Raw genomic sequence first — 16,996 nt, forward strand, 5'->3', positions numbered from 1 at the left:
TCCAAAATGACTCGAGGTACTGACAGGAGCACAGGTAGGGGACCTGTCAGAACCCACATTCTCCTGTGAGGTGGCTGGCCAGTGGCGGGATGCTATGCCACATCTCCTTTAAGTTTCTTGCTCCTAGAAAGTGGAGGTGAAACTTCAACAAAAAGGCAGCTGCAGATTTCCCCCTCCCCCAGCTCTTCTTCAGTTACTCATCACTTATTCTACACAACTAAACTAAATTCTCTGGTGTTACAGTGCATTACCATTTTAACTCTTAACTTTTGAGCCATGACGGCAGTCATGCATCACCCACATTATTAGAATAGTAAGATCCAGGTACTGTGGCATAGAGATGAGACCCTTTAAAAAGCTGGTGGGCCCTGCCCGCTCCCCTTACCAATTCAGGATTGAACATGATTCTGTACACTTTTATTTAGGAGGACCACCCTGGACTGTCTGAGGAGGTTGCCTGCAATAGGAGGGTGCTGGACTTTAACCCAGGAGTTCTCTTCCACTCTATAAGTCATTAGTGCCAACCAATTCCTTGGAAAACTATTCCACATTTTAATGATGTCACCAGGGGAAGATTTTTCTCCCCTTGTCAGCCTTGAGTTAGTTTGTTCTCTTTCCCTGAAGGGTTCTCTCTGATCTCACAGTATCTAGCTAGTGCCTGTATGTTCCTCGGGCTTGCCTCTATTATTGTAACCTCTTCCAATTGCTGTTGCCTGGCTTTTTGTACAGAACATTGCAACTCACTGTAAAAGAACTAAACAGAAATGATTGTAGCAGCAATAAAAAAATTGCTTCAGATTTACAGGCTCAGTGAAGCTGATACCATCAATGGAGGTTTCAACTTTATTACATAAAAAGCATCCTTCTATCATGGCGTTCAAGTTATGGAAATTTGAGACTCCACCTCCCAGATGTAAAAGGGGGATTTAATAAATGTACTCTACTTCTGGCTTTCCCTTGCCATCCTCCCCTCCCTCAAGAAATGTGGTACAGGGAGAGCATGGTAAACAGGTGTCAGACTATTCTTCAAGCCCCTGAGGCTAATACACATTTCCTCTCAGAGCTGAAAGTCATAAGCTGTACCTGTCACACTGATCCCCTTAGGCTTCCTGGGATCTTCCGCTGCCCTAATGTGAACACTTGTAAGCTTGAGAAGCTCTTCCCATAGCCTTAGGCAGCCACATTCATCTGAGGGAAAATTGCATCTCCCATAGTAACTGATGAGTGACCTTACTAGTGCCAGAAATGCAATGTTAAAGATGATGATGGCTGGAAGGAGGCCTGCATGCACCTTTTATACCGGATACCACCTCCTTGTCTTCAATGTGCATATCATTTCCTGTGTCTTTTCAGCCACCCACAGATGCTTTGTTCTGTGAGTGCTGCAGACATTTTTGCTCCTATGGTGCTCTGCTCCCTCAAACAACTCTGCTTTTCTCTGCAACCTTTTTGTCCACAGCTCTGCCCTCCTAAAACTTCATCTGAGTCTGTTTGTTCTGCCACCCAGGCTCTGTTTTTGTAGCTAGCCTTCCATCACCAACCTCTACTCTGCCAATCATACTTTCTTGTATGAGTTTATGCCTCAGTCTGCAAGTGTAATTAATGAATTTATTATAAGTATTGAACTAGAAGAACCAAAAAGATACAGATAGCAAGAGTATCTCATCTCATTTTACCATTTGCTTTGCCCATGCTGCTATTGTTGAAAAGGAATTAAATTGTATGGCCCCTTTTGAACATTTTCTCCTTTAAAACATTGGTCCTGATTTTCAAAGGGAGCGAGCTGCTCCATGTCTTATTGGCTTCACCTCTGAAAAATCAGGCAGAGTTGGGTACTCACAATCCATGACCACTTTTGCAAAAATTTGTCCAGTGGGAGTCCTGGCATTGGTGCCATGGGGGTCAGTTAAAATGTCTCCTTTCTTCTGACAAAAGTAAAAGTGGACCCCAAATGACCAACATTCCTCATCAGTAAAGGTGGTGTTTTGTGGACACACCACCCAGCAGCAAACAAGTATCTTTCTGCACATTACAATTTGCTCACAGGAAGTCTTGTTCTCAAGTTTTTGCATTTTTAAGGTTCAGTTAGGTGAATAAATCAAGTGTCCTATTCCCAGCAGGAAATTTAACAGCTAAAAGTCATGCACCCTACCACTACCTACTTCAACTGCTTGCAATATTTACCGAAAGTCACAGGCCAGAGATAAGACAGCTAACCTGGCAGTGAAATTAAGCAATCAACATTCCTTTTAAGGTCAATATTATGCAAATAGGCCCAGATTTTTCAAAAGTATGTAGGCATTGTCAGTTTTGCAAATGATGTTACTTCAAATGATACTTAGGGTCTTAAGTCACAGACCAAGCACTGCTGGTTGGAACATGCTTAAATATTGGTAAACAGCTAGGCCATGGTGTTTTAAAAACATAGAGAAGGGTGCAGGCTACAATATTCAGAGCAAGATTTCTAATCACTCCAAATTGTGTGTGTGTGTTGGAGGGGGGTGTTAGGAGCTAGGATTTTGAATTGGGACCATCTTTCTTTTAAAAGTGTTTTTCCTGCAAACCTCATCAACAGGTCCAGCTCCCTACCCCTTTAAAACCTTCACAAAATAGAGCAGAAAAAGAAAGCAAACAAAACAATATGAATAAATGAAAAGTTCCACCCCTTGGAAAGAATCCAAACAATGTCAGAGAAAGATGCTTGATAAACTTTGTTTTCATAAGCAGTAGTTTGTTTGCAGGTAAGCTATTATCTTAATTAGCTGTGGGCTGGTCAGCATTAATCCAAACCCACACACCATTGAGAGGAAATGAAGCAGGTGAGTTATACTGAACAGTGCCTAGCTAGAAACCCTTCTGGTTTGCCCAGTATGAAATATCTTACAGACACACTGGATCCCACTGGAGGAGCCTGTGAATTTTCCTAAAGCTCTTTTGCCAGTGGGAAAATCCTGCTACTGAATATTGATCCTGGAGTCAGACCTACTACGGGCCCATTCCAGGCCTAGCAAGTCTAGGGGTCCACATTGCTGTTGCCTTGTGATATGCTGGTCCACAGGGGCTGCAAAGCAGTCACAGAGCCTCCTGCTGTAGCCCTCTGTGTCAGATGCATATTGGAGGCAGGCATGGATTCTAAGTGGTAGGGCTGGGACAGCTATTCTCCAGCGGTTACAAGGCCTGTAGGGGACTTGGGCAACTGGGCACAAATTAAGACTGCTTTAAGCTACTAAACTGGCCCATCCCTTTCTCAGTCCCTGCACCAGTACAGGCTGAGTTTAGTTCTTGGATTCCATTTTCCTACTACAAGTGGGTCATGTGACAAGTTATTTGTATTAGAGACCCACAATGCAACCTCCTAAACTGCCTGGTGATCTTGGCTTGGGGACATGCCTCTGGGCTCATCGTGAGCAGGGATCAAGGGAGGATGTGGTCTGTTTTTCTAAACCCTGTATTCACATCAGTCCCACCCCACACCCGTCCTCCTCGTGCCTCTCCTAGGAACAGATCACACCCAGTCATGCTGGTCAGAAGCCACGTATTCTGTTCTGGAGGAGTCACACTGGATCAAACTAGAAGTAGAGGAGGCAGATTGGTCCTGGGGAGCCCTTCCTGGCTGCTGAAGTAACATCACCGGAGTGGCTCAGCTCTACCCTCCCTGCTAAAGAAGAATTCACTTATCAACACAGATTACATGTGAGGGCTTAACTCCAGGTGGCACCATGCAAGAATATGTGACTGTTGTTCCAATGCCCCAGCTCTGGAAGCACTGGCACAGTTGGAATAGGACGACTTGTGAAGATAAATAATTTGGTTGCTAGTGACTCTATAAAATAAACTGGCCTCCAAGTTGCCCTACTTTGTTTGAAGGATAGAGGTAGCAGCTGCTGTCAGGCTGGATGTACAGAACACCCACAGCCACCCCCCCATGATAAGAATCGGGATCTAATTTAGACTGTTGACAGCACAGACAGCTAGAGTTAGTGCGGAGGAGAAGCTGGGGCACCCCTTATGTTGGTGTTAAGCTGTCATGCTTTTACTTTATGCAGTTCACTTTCAGTTTACATCCCATGGGCCGGATCCACATCTGTTGTAAATGGGTATCTCTGCACTCAAGTGTCAGCATAGTAGTGTAAACTTTGGACGTGCAATCTCTCTCTGGAAACTTAACTGCTACTTCGCCACACTGCATGACAGATATGATGCCATAATATCCCCCGGGAGTTAGATTAGACTGAACATTTTCCACCTAAGATCTTTCCTTTATCCAAGATCATTTTGGAATGGTGCCTCTGTTTCAAAATCATGCTGATAACCAAGCAAAGGTTTTGTTTGACACAAAAGCTCTTTGAGCAATACTGGCAGACTCCACCTTTTTGCTTAGATAAACAAGATCAAATTGCCTTTAGGTTAAAGCTGCCTACATATCTGTCTTAAAATATGTCTAATAAAACAACACTCTTTTTAAGATACATGACATACGAGTCATGGATGAGTACACACTCCTATACAGAACCCCAAACAATATTCAACTGTTTTACAGTGCTGGAGGAAGTCTGCATAAGAACTGGACTAACCAGAAAAAAGTTCAGGTCAGCCTCTTTTAGTACAAAGTGGGAGAAGCATAACGCTCAAGGCCTGAATCTCCATTGTCCTGCCCCTTGTGCGATCATTTTCACCGCTGCAGTAAGATGCTACCTTTCTGAGTGGAAGGGTTTTTTACGTCCTCTTTGCACAGGTGCAAATGTCTAGAAAAGGTGCAAGGCAGTGGTGAATTAGGCCCAGAGTGATTAAAGAGGGGAAGTTGAGGTGTGTATCTTCTGAGCCCCTCTTAGAGCTGTGAGAATTCTTTTTTCCTTAATAAGTTAGAGCTGGGGCCTGGGATTCCTGACCTAAAGCTTCTGCTCTTTCACTCATGCACTGTGTAATCTTCATCTAGCCACAGCACCTCTGTGCACCTTAGCATGGCCATCAGTAAAGGGCATATGTTATTGGTTACCTGGTGTAGGATGGAACTAATTAATATTAGTAAATGATTTGACACCCTGGGAGGAAGGATGTGGGAGAAATGCCGAGTGTGTTCACTCCATGGGGGAGGTATCGACAATGTTTCTGCTGGAGCCCATCAGCGCTCTCCCACAAATCTGCTGCTGTGTGTCACCAGAGGGCGGAGCAAAGCACTATCGGGCTGTGTCTAATTTTAGGTGCCCTTTCTGGTTTACATCCATTGGGCCAAATCCACAGCTTGTGTAAATGGGTGTGGCGCCACTGAAGCATCAGCCCAATAGTGTAACCTTTGGATATGAGATCTCTCCCAGCCCACTGGTAGCCAAGGGAACACCATGCTGATGATAAAACATTAAACCTGCCAGATTTCCCTTATTTACTGGGATTTAAAAGGCAAACGAAAAGAACCATCCTGGTAAGTGCCCTTGTGTGATCAACCCATCAAGGTGGACACAGCTCTGGGATAGAGAGCTGGATTCTATTCTGCCTTATATTTCCATCACCAAAGATGCCAGCTAAATTCTGCCTGCAGGATCTCTATGACTGGTGATAACATAAGAGACAGGCGGGACCAATCTTGATTTTTCAGATCCCAGGTGGGGAGGGAGCAGATAACATCTTCGGACTTGTAAAGTGAGGAAATTTGCCTGGACACATGGGGAGTCAATACAGATGGAGCCACCCAATATCATCTCGAGAGAGTCACATTTCAGAGCATAACTGTGTGTTAATACAGACTGACAAACGCAGTCTGCACCATCTTGAAATTTCTTCTCCTCTCTCTCGGTTAACTTGCTTCCTTTTCATTTAAGATAACCATTTGCACTTCAAAGTATATGGTGCAAAGAGTTCATAACTGGGTGGAAACTTCTTTTGCTGCTGTTTGTGCCCCAGACTAGTTTAAACCTGCTGGTCAAAAGACAGTTTACACACAAAGCAACAGATATTCTTTCAATGATGTTTACTGTAGGGGCTGGGAAATTTAGCATCCGTCATGACATTCTTTCACTTACATTTATTGATGTAACTGTTCCATAAACACTGGCAGGATGAGTTGCTGGGAGCCAAAACAGTTTTTTTTATATCCCTTATGCAACTCATAATCCTTAGATATATAGAATGAATTTGCCTTCACTCTTCTAACCTATATATTTACCTATCTGGGACAGTCTCATTAACTAAGTTCATAAATTAATTATTTTTAACTAGAATAGTCCGATCAAATATTAATTCAAACCTTGTTTGATGCCATAGGAGGAAATAAATTGCAGGGTTATAAAGGATAAAGCGCCACTGGTATGAAAAACTACACACTATCATAGAGATATTTTTATATCTATCTATGTATTACAGATTAGATTAGATAATGAGATGACATTCCTGTCTAAAAGTGTTTTACAAACTAATGTTTCTAGAAGCTACAGGAATCACCTCTATTATTACTGAAATGCAACCACCTCTGTGTTGAAATGCAGCAACACTGCACCACAGCTTAGGACAGAAAGTAAAAAGGGATACTGTTTCCTACTAATAAGAACAATACTTCACATTTCTACAGAACCTTTAGAGATCTCAAAACCCTTCCCAGACATTCTGAAAGTAGCTTCATAACACCTCTGTGAGGTAGGTAAGTATTAGCCCCTTTTTATCAATGGGGAAACTGAGTCACAGAGAGGTTAATTGACTTGCTCAGGTACACTCATGAAATGGATAGCAGTGGCAGGAATAGAAATCAGGAATGTCTCCTTATTCCTGGTTTTGTGTCTTAAGGACAAAACTATGATCAGAGCCAGAGTTGGAATTTGGCCAGGTTACCGCGTGAAGGGAGAATGTAATGAAGGATCACCCAAAGAAATGGTGAATGTAACCCCAACAGCTTTAATATACTTGGGCAAAGTATGAACATCTCACGGAGGCCAGCAAGGTTCTCCCTACGAATTAGAATAAAGGTTGTTTTGATTTTAATGCCTTGCAGGGATTGTGTACTGTCCCATCAGGACTATATTGGCTCAGGTCTGGTCTATATTATGCGTTTAAACCTATTTTAACAGCGTTAAACCGATTTAACGCTGTACCCGTCCACACTACGAGGCCCTTTATATCGATATAAAAGGCTCTTTAAATCAGTTTCTGTACTCCTCTCCGACGAGAGGAGTAGCGCTAAAATCGGTATTACCATATCGGATTAGGGTTAGTGTGGCTGCAAATCGACAGTATTGGCCTCCGGGTGGTATCCCACAGTGCACCACTGTGACCACTCTGGACAGCAGTCTGAACTCAGATGCAGTGACCAGGTAAACAGGAAAAGCCCCGCGAAATTTTGATTTTCATTTCCTGTTTGCCCAGCGTGGAGCTCTGATCAGCACAGGTGGCAATGCAGTCCCAAATCCAAAAAAAGCTCCAGCATGGACCGTACGGGAGATACTGAATCTGATCACTGTATGGGGAAACAAATCTGTTCTACCAGAGCTCCATTAGAAAAGACGAAATGCCAAAGCATTTGAAAAAAATCTCCAGGCTACACAGTGCTGCCTGACAAGCATAACGGAAAGCCAAAGAATCAAATGGACTCTCATGGAGAGAGGGAGGGGGTACTGAGGACTCCAGCTATCCCACAGTGCCCAGCAGTCTCTGAAAAGTATTTGCATTCTTGTCTGAGCTCCCATTGCCTGTAGGATCAAACACATTGTCCAGCGTGGTTCAGGGAATAGCTAGTCAATTTACTCCCTCTCCCCCCACGTGAAAGAGAAGAGAAAGAAATCGTTTCTTGACTTCTTTCAATGTCACCCTAGGTCTACTGAATGCTGCTGGTAGACGCGATGCTGCAGCAGTGAAGAGAAGTATCTGCTTCTCTTCCCTCCCTAGTGGCAGATGGTACAATATGAATGATATCTGTCAACACCATCAGCCCGTGAGTGCTCCTGGCTTGCCTCAGGTGAGGTCAGCCAGGGGCGCCTGGGTAAAAATAGGAATGACTCCCGGTCATTCCCAGTAGATGGTACAGAACGGCTGGTGACTGTCTTCATCATAGGAACTGGGGGCTGAGCTTCAATCTTCCCCCTCCCTTTCATATGAAAAGAAAAGATTCTGTACTGCCTGGACTATCATAGCAGTGTGATGCTGAGCTCCTCTCCACCACACTGCTTAATGTCCTGCCTGGACTATCATAGCACCGGGAGGCTGCCTCCCCCTCATTTTATGTCACTAAAAACTCCGTGTTTCTTATTCCTGCATTCTTTATTACTTCATAACACAGATGGGGGGGACACTGCCACGGTAGCCCAGGAAGGTTGGGGGAGAAGGGAAGCAACGGGTGAGGTTGTTGCAGGGGCACCCCCCCCGTGAATGGCATGTAGCTCATCATTTTTGCAGGATCTGACACAGAGCAGCTGTACTCTCTGATACACTGCTTCTCTAGTACATTTGCCCCATATTCTAGGCAGGACTGACTATAGTTAGAAACCATAAAGAAGGGATTGACTAGAGAAGTCATTCCCAGTTTTGCTTTTGCGCCCATGGCCGATCTCAGCCAGGGGCACCCATGATAGCAGCAGACAGCACAGAAGGACAGATAACCGTCATCTCATTGCCAAATTACACTAGCAGTACACGGTACAGAACAACTGGTAGCCATCTCTGCTATCATACAAAAGCAAATGAATGCTGCTGTGTAGCGCTGGAGTATCGCCTCTGTCTGCGGCATCCAGTACACATACAGTGACTGTAAAAAAAAAAAAAGCTGAACGGGCTCCACAGTTGCCATGCTATGGCGTCTGCCAGGGCAATCCAGGGGAAAAGGGCGCGAAATGATTGTTTGCCGTTGCTTTCCCAGAGAAAGGAATGACTGACGACATTTACCCAGAACCACCCACGACAATGATTTTTGCCCCATCAACCACTGGGCTCTCAACCCAGAATTCTAAGGGGAGGGGGAGACTGCTGGAACTATGGGATAGCTATGGAATAGCTACCCACAGTGCAACGCTCCGGAAATCGACGCTAGCCTCGGACCATGGACGCACACCACTGAATTAATGTGCTTAGTGTGGCCGCGTGCCCTCGACTTTATACAATCTGTTTTATAAAACCGGTTTATGTAAAATCGGAATAATCCCGTAGTGTAGACATATCCTCAGACAGGTAGTTTCTGTTTCTTATGTGAATTTACCAAGATTTATCACCCAACTGAACAACCCACCTCAAATCCAGGATAAGTAGTTTATTAAAATTGGATAACATCAAAGATGATACCTTTGTATTGTTTAATAAGGAAGTTAAATCCTGATTCCCTCTTGGTTCCAGATTGCATTAATGGCTATTAGTCAGGATGGGCAGAGATGGTGTCCCTAGCCTCTGTTTGCCAGAAGCTGGGAATGGGAGATGGGATGGATCACTTGATGATTCCATGTTCTGTTCATTCCTTCTGGGCACCTGGCATTGGCTGCTGTTAGAAGACAGGATACTGACTAGATGGACCTTTGGTCTGACCCAGTATGGCCTTTCTTGTGTTCTTAGTACTTAAGGAATCTCATAAAGCAGCTGGCATCAATAAAAATGCATTGAAATCACCAACCTAGTTGTAATAAGGAGTCTGGTGGCACCTTAAAGACTAACAGATTTATTTCAGCATAAACTTTCGTGGGTAAAAAACCTCACTTCTTTGGATGCATCCATTGGGTTTAATCCCAGCATAGCTGGCATCCTCCAGGGTGAAATGCCATCTGAAGAAGTGAGGTTTTACACCCACGAAACTTATGCCCAAATAAATCTGTTAGTCTTTAAAGTGCCACCAAACTCCTTGTTGTTTTTGTGGATTCAGACTAACATAGCTACTCCCTGATACTTGACAACCTAGATGTGCCACAATCTCAATGGGAAACTGTTACAACTTCTACTACTTTGCAGATACATAGCACCTTTTATCTGAGGACATACTGTAGCTCAACCCCAAGATATGGGATAGATGCAGAAATCACTGAGTGGAATTCTTTGCCCTGTGCTATACATGAAGTCAGACTAGATGTTCTGTTGGTCCCGTCTGGCCTGGGAATCTCTGATTCCCAAAGCTGAAGAGCAGAACAGCCCACCCACAGGGTGAAAAGTAAACGTCAACCTTTTAAATGAATGAAATCATTTGAAAACAGACATTTCTCAATCTCGACACTAGCCAATGTAATAAATCGGTCCTGTGGGAAAGATGTTTTAGCTGGATTCTCTACAGCTGCTTGCTTTGAATCTGAGACATGGGATAAATGTCTCTGGCTTTTTAATGGGGCATATATTCCAGTATGTATTGAAATATTCTGGCTTAGACATGCTGTTAGTTTATCACAACCTGGGGCAGTTCATCAGCTGTTGTGAATTGTTGCAGCTCCGTTGACCTCACTGGAGCCATGACAATATACTAGCAGGGGTTCTGCCCCTTTATATACATGCATGTCAGAAACTGAAAACTGCAGGTCTGAGCAGAAATTATAGATAGGCTCCCCTAGCTTCACTTTCAGATCTGCCATGTCGTCCCAACCCAGACACTAAGAGCCAAGTGCCTGCTGGGTCATTAGGTTCACACAGCAGGGAAAGACGCCTACCATCCTCTGACGTGAATTAGAGCACTGATTATCTATTTCAAACCTTGGCCACTTTTTAATTTCACTAAATTCTTCTCTCTCACTGGCCAGGGACTGAGCCTGCAAATGACCTGGAGTTCAGCAAAAGACATAGTCCCTGGTAAGGAAGCCAGCCCCTGTACCCGAGTAGAAAGACACGGCCATACCCTTGCCTTAAGAGAGGGAATGTCAGCTGTGGAGTAGATCATGCTATTGATAGTGTTTGCTAATAGTTAGGATTCCAAGTCCTGATTCAGGAAGCACATGTAGAACTTTAAGCACCTGTGTAGTCTCATTTACTTCAATGGAGGTGACTTCAGTGTGACATTTTGCATGCTTTGAGCACCTTGCTGAATTACACTCCTAAATTGCAGGACCCCCTGGAATCGGTTTCCCAGTACTGCTCATTATACACCCCTAGGCAAGTTACTCTTTGTGCCTTAACATACCCCTCTGTAAAACAGGGATAATTATACCTTCCTCCTGGGATAATTGTGAGTCTTACTTAATGCCTTTAAAGAGCTTGGAGATCCTCTGCTGCAAGACGCTGTGTAACTAGAGTGTATTATGATGATTAATAATCATTTCCCACTGTGATTGTAGCTCAGGATATTCTAGGACTTCTTTGTATTTGGCCAGTATGGCAAACAGGTACCAGTCATGAGATTCTTTGAGTGGCCAGCATATAAACACAGTTCTGAACCAACATGAAATTAGACCTTTACTCCTCACTTAGCAAGCAGCAGGGTCTCATGTTTGATTCTAATAAGCCAGTTGTGCTGGATCTGAGCAAGGTAATACGAGGCCAATGTGGTATATTTTGTTGGGTGATAAGTCCTAGTAAACTCACATGGATAAAAAAATTACACATCTAGGGCAGTATAGTCCTGATGGAGCAGTAGATAGTGCCTGTGAGACACTGAGATTACATTTCCTTTCGGCCTTGCTGGTAACACAGAGGACTTCGCTGCCCAAAGTGAGATGGCCCCACTAGCAATTTGTCGAAGTGTAACTAGGTGTTGGGGTTACATTCACCACCAATTCTTTGGGTGATTGACAAAAGTATGATGCTAGTTTAATGTCAGAGGAGAGGTTAAGGCACAAGCTATCATCTTTGTACAGCGTCTAGCAGCAGGGGAACACCATTTCAGTCAGAACATCTGTGTGGTAGTGCCATACAAATGGTTAATGATTATATCCATGTTGTTGCTGTTTAAGCCTGCAACTGTCTTGTCAGCTTCCTTACATTAAGTAGGTTTTGCTGGGTCAGCCCTTGAATGAGAGAGCACCCAGGAAAACCCAGGTGGTGTAGGATCAGGATCGGCACTAGGGTTTCTCGCACCCTAGGTGCACGGCCATTTCGCCGCCCCCCACGCTGATCCCGCAGCTCCGCTGGAGCTGCTGCAGTCATTCCTGAGGAGGGTCCATTGGTCCATGGCTCTGGTGGAGCTGCTGCAGGCATGCCTGCGGGCGGTCCACCAGAGCCGAGCGAGCAGCCCTCCGCCCGCCCGCAGGCATGACAGCGGCAGCTCCACCGGAGCCGAGGACCAACGGACCCTCCACAGGAATGACTGCGGCAGGTCAACCGGAGCCGCCTGCCGCCACCCTGCAAAATGCCGCCCCCCGAATAATCCTGGCGCCCTAGGCGATTGCCTAGGCTGCCTAAACGGTAGCACCGGCCCTGTGTAGGATGGTGATTCACAATGTCTGGGTCAGTGCTGGGCCAATGCCTTTTCAGAGTGCTAGGGCAGAGGTGCCATGTTTTAGATTCAACATAAACCAAGGTTTGGGACAACTTATGGTCATTAGGGACCCTATGGCATTTTTCAGAGGAAGGTGCAGCAAACTCTAAAGTGAGCAAGTATGGAAGACCGTCTCATAAACTAAGTTTTTCCTATCTCTCTTCTAAATGCTCCTCTTCAGGGGCTGACTGATTTCTTCCATTCTTTTCAAAAATGTATTGTAAACATGGATGTTCTAGCCATTCAAGTCTCCACACCTCTTCTAAATCCAGCTATGTTCCTGGTCCTGATAAAGTCTCATGGTAGAGAGTTCCACATGCTAACTCAGCGCAGGAGAGTGCATTGTGGAACTCAGCAAATGTTTGACATTTCTCTCAAACACTTTTTTTTTCTTGTTCTTTGTTCTAAGTGAGATTCAAAGGTACTAAAGAAAAACAGTCACTTTGAAGTTCCCTTTCTGTTAGCAGTGAGGCACTTGGAAAAAGCAGCTGTCGTTAGGCTAGACTGTAAATGACAAGCTCCATGAAGGACATTGTGTGTTTCAAGACAGACTGTTCCTGATCAAAGGCACTCAAGGTTACAAGTCAAGCCATGGGTTATCAGCCTGGAATCTTAATATCAAACTGAATTCCTTTGCCCTCATTTCTGGTAACAGAATCCATGTTCTGACCTGGCCCAGCCCTTTTAGATTATGGCATCCAATTGGATTATGGCATAAATTGTGAGTTAACTCTGGCAAGCAGAGAACGCACATATATGTCAGTGTATGTTAACTAAATGCAGCTGCATTTGGCTTGTAATGCCCTGTAACTTTGCAGCTCAATAGAGACAGGAGGGGTAGCTGTGGTGCGTTATGCAGGAGACTTTGCAGAATGATAACTTATCTGGGTTGTTTTGCAAGAGCACCTCTTTGGCTGGGATTTCATTTTTAACTCTCACTGATTTGCAAAACTGATAGGAGATTGCTTAAAAAACTGCAGAGCACTGAAGATCGGAGGTGGGATGTGTTGATAACATGGCCCTGACAACTACATATCGTTAGCAAGTGTTGGGTATAGATTCAGTGTAATGCCCCATGGTGATATTACAGGCCCCATATATTGTACATTATGCCTTGTTGTTTCACTTCTGGTAAAAGAACAGATTTACTTCTCATCAGCTGCTCATTATATGAAGGAAGGTAATTTCCATAATGAGGAAGGCCTGTTTGCGCAAATTGTGACTCACCTATAACTTTGCTCTTCTATGATGCACACAGCAAGCTGCAACCAAGTAGTGATCACACTTCCTCACTCTCTAGGCATTGCACACCTCCCATGAGTGTTGTTAGCCTGTCGTCCCCACCTAGCACTCCAACCTATTTGATTGTCTCATAGAAGGCCAGAAGAGACCATCATGATCAGGCCACAGAAACTTGTCCACCCACTCCTGTAATAGACCCATATACTCTGGGTGAGTTACTGAAGTCCTTAAATCACAATTAAAATACTTCAAATTACAGATTCAACCACTGACACTCTCTTAAACCTGCAAGTGACCCAGACCCTATGCTGCAGAGGAAGGCAAAAAAATCCCCATGGTCTCTACTAGCGAAAAATTCCTTCCAGCCCCCAAATATGGTGACTAGCTAGACCCTGAGCATGTGGGCAAGACCCAGCAGCCAGACACCCAGGAAATAATTTTCTATAGTAATTCGCAGCCATCTTCATCAAGAGTCCCATCACCAGCCTTTGGAGATATTTGCTACTAGCAGTCGCATGCCAGTGTCTCATCTACCTGTTACGACTTATCTTGCAGATTGAACTATTTGGGCCAGGGACTGTCATTTACTATATGTTGGTGCAGTAGGGCCCCGATTTGGTTAACCTGTAGGCGCTCGTGCTCTTTCTCACTGTAAATAGCTACATAGATGAAAAGAGTTTAAGGCCAGAAGAAACCATTAGATCATCTAGTCTGACCTCCTCTTGTTAATTAATAATTTCAATCTTCAGGAAAAATCAGTGTTTCTAAAATGTATGTTGCACCATCCTCTGCAGGATGCTGAAGGCAGTTTGTGAAGTCTCACAACCAATTACTGTATTAATAACCCTGGTGGAAAATATTCTGTGACGCTGTGTCTGTGTAATGCTTTTGTTGCCCCAACCATTCAGAATCTGACCTGCCTGTTTTCACCAGCCCACTGCATGATGGAGCAGACAATAAAGGATTCAGGATGTAACATTACGCCTGCCCTGCCGTACTTGAGAACATAGGAACTGCCATCCCACTAGCCTAATTTTCTGTCTGCAATGGAGTCAGTCCCAGATTTTTCAGAGCGACATGTAACCCTGCCACAAGATACCTGGTTGTACTATATTATGCCATGTGGGCAGGTGTGCAGAATAGTGACTAGTATGGTTGACTATAGAATCTGTCTGTGGTTTACAGGCATATGCTACTGAATGATCAAAATAAGGCAAGAGAAAGCTGCTCTCTTTTTATTAGAGATGGGGTGAACCAAAGCCCCAGTGCTGAATGCCCACAGGAAACCAGGTCCTGATTTGAATTTTCTGCCTGGGCCCCATTTCTAACTTTTAAGACTAAGGAAAGAGCCCATTGAACCAATACTAATTTTAGGGACAACTCTTGGCTACAAATAAATACGCTCAAGTCTCTTTGTGCCACATTCCTGTTAGCACTGGAGTGGCTTTACAAACATCACTGGGAGTATGTCTCATGTTCCTCCCAGTACTACTGCTGCTGGTTGTTTTTAAAGTATTTTAAATATTTGATCATCCTAATTTCTACTCCAAAAGCAATCTGACTCCACCCTAAGGACCTGGCCATATCCAAGCATTGACATTGTGTTCTTTTTATGATCAGGCCCGACTGACTTTTGCTAGTCAAGCCAGTTTGACAGCAATCCTTAACTGCAATCTGTCAACACCTGTGGTCCTCTCCCACAGGCAGAAAGTCCTGTTGCAAAACACTGCTTTCATTTGATTCTGCTTCTGGAGGGGATTGTACAACCAGGGGATGTGCAAAGGTCTGCACAGTACATACTTTGCAGCGAAATGAATCTAGATCCCAACACTCTGAACCTGTGGGAAGTTTGGCTTTAGATCCAGACCTATCCCTGTGACTGTGTCATGTTTCTTTTGTTGCTATTACACGGCTTTGGGTAGCACAAGCTGTTCTTCTTATCCCAGAGGGAACCATCTGTCTGGATTTCCCCCTCATTTTCCAATGAAGTTGCACTTCTCCTCCTATGTGCTCACTATAGAGGGGGTGGAGGAGGGTAAGAGGTGCTGCTGAGTTTCAAGGCAGCCAGCTTGGGAAGGCAGGATATTTGGCTGTGGACGTAGCACCTCAAACTGTGCTCTCAGCAGATCTCATACGCAAATCAGAGCTGGACTAGGTCCCTACCTGAATGGGAAGTATCTAGAGGAAACTCAGGAATTGGTGGGCCTGATGCTCTATCTCCTTGCACCCAGTGTGGATCATTCACATGTGCAAAATAAAAATGCAGTCACCCTGAGCTGGCACTGTACAGGTGTAAACAATGATACAGCATCTGAGCCAGTACCTAACCAGTGCTTCAGCATGGTGCTAGTGCCACCTTTCTGTGGAGATGTAAAACCATATGTTGTCACTGAAGTTCCCACTGCACTATTTGCAGGAATAGGAGCATTCACCGCTATGTCCTGGCCAATTTTCAGTAGCATTCTGCTACTCTTAATTCCCCCGTGCAGTTTGAGACAGATACATTATTCTTCACTTCTCCTAAACACTGTTGCTTACTGAGGATGGTGAAGAATTGCTGCTGGGGTCCAGGGGTGGCCGATCCCGCGGATTTGGCGTACCTGCCGCTGAATCTGCTGGACCGGCAGACCTCCCGCAGGCAAGCAGCCGAAGGCAGCCTGACTGCCGCCCTGGCAGGGACTGGCAGGGCATCCCCTGCGGCTTGCTACCCCAGGCACATGCTTGGAGCGCTGGTGCCTGGAGCCGCTGCTGCTGGAAGTGGATGTGTTTCAGCAGTGAAGTGTTCCATCGTAGCATGTTACGATTCTTTGAGATAGAAAGCTCTGCTCCACCATCATGTGATTCAAAACACACATTGCAGTGGAAACCCAGCTCTCTGTGTCTGGTGCACAGGAAATGTTATTAATTTTGATTTCCTTACCCAGTACCTTTACGCACTGAGAGAAGCAGTGTCGTGTCTATCTTGTGAGGGCAATTCAAATAAATGACTATAGCAAATTATTGATTGCATCCCTGCTAAGGCAGATGGCACTGTGCCTGCCAGCTTTCCTCAAAGTGCCAGCACATAGTGGATGTACCTGGCACCACTCCATGAAGTCCACTAGGGACTTTGCTACTGTTATTGATTTTACACAGAAGGCACCCAGATATTACAGTAATGGGTAGCAGTGTAAAACTCAAAGGTTTTATAGATAGAACTTTCATTAGCAGGGCAGGTGTTCAATCTCTTGCGTGTTCCAGATAGGAAATATCTTGGATGTTTTATCATTCTTGCCTTCCACAAACTAAGCACTCTATTGTCAATGTGCAGGAGACACAGAGACAGAGCAAAGTCCAATGCCCCTGATCTGAACTCTCCTGAATTGGAGTGGTTTGGAATCTGGCTCTGAATTTTGCACATCA

General features: G+C 44.7%; 1 protein-coding gene across 16 annotated transcripts in view; it reads right to left on the reverse strand.

The window, feature by feature from the left end:
• Nucleotides 1–16,996, reverse strand: part of PFKFB2 (6-phosphofructo-2-kinase/fructose-2,6-biphosphatase 2) — a 334,000-nt gene that overhangs the window by 69,010 nt on the left and 247,994 nt on the right. The window lies entirely within an intron of this gene.

Source organism: Gopherus flavomarginatus, chromosome 5 (assembly GCF_025201925.1).
Source record: "Gopherus flavomarginatus isolate rGopFla2 chromosome 5, rGopFla2.mat.asm, whole genome shotgun sequence".
In the NCBI taxonomy this organism is placed as follows: domain Eukaryota; kingdom Metazoa; phylum Chordata; order Testudines; family Testudinidae; genus Gopherus; species Gopherus flavomarginatus.